Source organism: Giraffa tippelskirchi, chromosome 3 (genome assembly GCF_054371585.1).
Source record: "Giraffa tippelskirchi isolate mGirTip1 chromosome 3, T2T-mGirTip1v1.2.pri, whole genome shotgun sequence".
NCBI lineage: Eukaryota > Metazoa > Chordata > Mammalia > Artiodactyla > Giraffidae > Giraffa > Giraffa tippelskirchi.
The window spans coordinates 119172784-119176841 of record NC_137277.1 but is presented as its reverse complement, the minus strand read 5'-3'; positions in this window follow the sequence as shown (position 1 = coordinate 119176841).

Genomic DNA, 4058 nt, shown 5'->3' with positions numbered 1-4058 from the left:
CACTAGATGTGTTCTACAGAGAAGTCCAGAGATGTTTACAGCGAAGCACTGCTTCCTAAAGCAGATTTCCCTCTGCTTTTCAAGTTTTGATGTGTCATACATGTTATTAATATACCAATTAGTTCATTTATTTCATTCACCTTCTGTTTACAGTAGGACTAAGCTTAAACTAGCTGTTATTCTTGAATCTGAGCCTCAGAAAATCTCAGAGAGATGATTGACTCCAAATTGGGGATCAGCATTGTTTCTTGCTTATATCATAAGAAAAGTCACGTCTCCTCTCCATATCCAAATGCCACCGCTGCCTGCCCCCAGCTCAGAAGTAGAGTGCTGTTCACTTCTTCAAATTATTTTAAAATCTATTCAACTCACTAATCTCACAACCCTGAGAGAAGTCTAAAGCAGTGCCCGGCAAGTGTAGTTTGTGAACCTTTATTGATCCATGTAAGGTAAGTACAAAAATTGTGAATAAGAGTACAGCAATTTGAAAGAGTAATTTTTTTTTGTTTCTTTCATATTCTCCATTACTATTTATTATAGGATATTGAATTTCGTTCCCTGTGCTATACGTAGGATCTTATTTTTTTTATCTGTTTTATATATAGTAGTTCATATCTGCTAATCCCAAACTCCTAATTTATCCCTCCCCCAACCCTTTTCCCCTTTGGTAACCATAGGTTTGTTTTCTGTGAGTCTGTTTCTGTTTGGTAAATAAGTTTATTTCTATCATATTTTAGATTCCACATATAAGCAATATCATATGGTATTTGAAAAGAGTAATTTTACATCTATTGAGTCAAAATATTGAGACTTTACTTTGTATGTCTTTTTATTTTTTCTACTCTTTTTTTCGAGTTATAAATTATTTAATGAGGAATTTATGGCTTTTCATTTTGCAAACTGGTAAATTGCATATTGACATAGAAAAAATATTTGTTACTCCAAAATGAAAAGATAACCTTTAAAAAATCCTATAAACCTTCTGAGCTCCATGCAGGAAGGATATATTTGCTAGCACAGTAACAGAGTAAGGAATAATTTCAGTAAACTACAAAAGGTCAGGCATGTTGGGTCTGGCCTCATACCATTGGAGTTTGATTTCTGCTGCTCCAACTTGTTAACTATGGTTTTTAGAAATTACCTACTCTGTGCCTTTTTACTAACTAGTCACTAATAATAATATAGTCATCATCAAAACTGCTTTATAGGATTTCTATGAGTATATGAAAATTGCTTGAAAGAAACCCTGGCATGCAGCAGGTAATAAAAGTGTTATTAGTTAATAACTTTTAAAAATAAGTCACATCAAAAGGGCAATGCAATACCCAGATTCCCTTACATTAAAATGTTCTAATTATTTATTAGTATTAATTAAAAAATGACTTTTTCAGAGTCATGTTGATCTTTGCCACCCTGGATTCTATCCTAGTGCCTGGCATGTAAACATGCCTGCAGTGCTCCTCCCTGAGACCTATACCCACCTGTCTCTTCCTCCCATCAGATCTCAACTTTCAAATCCTTGCCTCAGAGATCCCCCTTCAGTGACCACCCAGTTAAAAGCAGCCCACCATGCTCTATCCCTCTCTGACCCGTTACCTGGTATTTTTTCCCCACATCTCTTGTCACTATCCCAAATTATCATTTTCTTTATTAGTTTACTTATTTACTAATTCTTTTCTCCCCACTGGCGTATAAGGTTTATGGACTCAAGCAACTTCTTTGTGTTTTATTTGCTATTTCATCATATCAGTGCCCAGAATAGTGTTACTGTTTTCATTCTTTGTTTGTTTTTGTTGTTGTGTATGTGTGTGTGTTCTTGTATTTCAAGGATGTTTCAATTCACAACCAATGGACAATTATAAAGATGAAACACAATGTAAGACACTAAACTAGTCCTTCACCACAGAGAGTTGAAGAGACACAGGTCTGATGAGTCATATTTACCATTTCTGTTTTCACACATATATAAACTGAGCCACAGGGCTGCTTAAATTATGGCACCCACTTGAAATTTGGGTCCCAGGATTCTGACCTTGAGTTCTTTGTTCTTCTCCTGTTGCAGAATCCCTTGCCTCTAGCAGGATAATACATTGAGCTTCCATGGTTATACAGGTGTCTGATTTGTTAAACCTCTTTAAAACAACAACAACAACAACAGCAACTGTATAGCACAGGTAGCACATTTGCTAAAGAATCTGTCTGCCAACACAAGAGACACAAGAGACGCGGGTTTGATCCCTGGGTCAGGAAGATCCCCTGGAGAAGGAAATGGCAACCCACTCCAGTATTCTTGCCTGGGAAGTTCCATGGACAGAGGAGCCTGGAGGGCTACCATCCAGGGGATCACAAAAAGTCGGACATGACTGAGCGCGCACTCACACTCACACACACACACACACACACACACACACACAGCACAGAGAACTCTACTCAGTGCTCTGTGGTGACCTATATGCGAAGGAAATACAAAAAAGAGGGGATATATGTATACATATAGCTGAATAATGTTGCTGTACAGCAGAAACTAACACGACATTGTAAGGCAATTATACTCTGATAAAAAATAAAGTCAAGCTCAAAAAAAAAAATAATTTTTATTATTTTTTTGGCTTCCCTGCAGGACATGCAAGATCTTTGTTCCCCAACCAGGGATTGAACCCATTCCCCCAGCAGTGGAAGAGCAGAGTCTTAACCACTGGATTTCCAGGGAAGTCCCAGTTGTTAAACTTCTGATCACAGGTATCCAGCTCTGAATGTTTCCCCAGTCCTGTGCAACAGCTGGCACCCAGGATTGTGCTCAGACAGTAGGGTTCTCTCCCTGATGCTTGAGCAAGGCCAGGATTTACATTAGCCCTGGATTTGCCTTGCTAAGTAAACATGCTTATTTGGTTTTAATATATTAGGCTCTGCTGTTCAGAACTAGATTAAAGTGTCAATCATCTCCCTCATATTTCATATTGTTTCCTCTGGGTAGGGGCACATGGAGTGTTACACATGTCTCACCAATGAAACAGCCCTCTGGATTGAAATCTGTTCAGGACATATAGCAAGATGTCAAATTAATTGTACCGAAATAATGAGTTAGCACCAAATGCTAATTAAATATTGATGAAATTCATACTTTCAATTATCTTCATTATGGCCCCATGTTTCATGTAGGCATTAAATGCTTGCAGGATGGGTACGTCTGGTAATTAGCTGTGGGCGATTAAAAAAAAGCCCGAGTTATTGCCCTCCATATTAAAAGCACTTAGAAACCACTTGGAAAATGGAAACACTGAACAAAGGTTTTACTTTTTTTTTTTCCTGAAAATGTTTGAAATTCTATGAATTATGTACTTCCTGTTTGTAGTATTGGATTTTGTTGTTGGGTTTCTGTTTAGTCGCTAAGTTGTGTCTGACTCTTTGTGACCCCATGCACTGCAGCATGCCAGGCTTCTCTGTCCATGGGATTTCCCAGACAAGAATACTGGAGTGGGTTGCCATTTCCTTCTCCATTTTCTTCTCGACCCAGGGATCCAGCCTTCGATCAGAGCCACGGAGACCATGTGGACTTGGAGTCTGGAAGCCCTGGCCATATCTGATGAATCTTGACTCTACCATTTATTGGCTGTGTGACTTTATTTAAGATACTTAACTTCTCTGATCCTCAGTGTCATCATCTTTAAAACAAAAGACTCTTTACTGCTGAGCCACCAGGGCCTCCTCTTTTTCTGACTAGGCAGATTAGAAGTCAGAAGGCTCTTTGAAATTTCTGCTAAGCTCTGCTGAGTCATGGCTTTTTCCACTCAAGCTGACTAGTGACAGCCTCTTCTAAATACATGATACCTTTTACACTTTCCCTGCCTGCAGGTGAAGTGGCTTCCTCTGGCAAATTTGACTATTATTACTATTTATTAAGCTGATTAAGATAGTTCTTACGTTAGAATCACCTGGGTTACTACTTAATGTACAGATTCACCAACACCCCCAAAGGTGCCCCAATAAATAAGGAAGAGGTCAGAGATGTGGAGGATAAACTTTGATAATCAATATATAATTCAGTATTTTCAATCCTG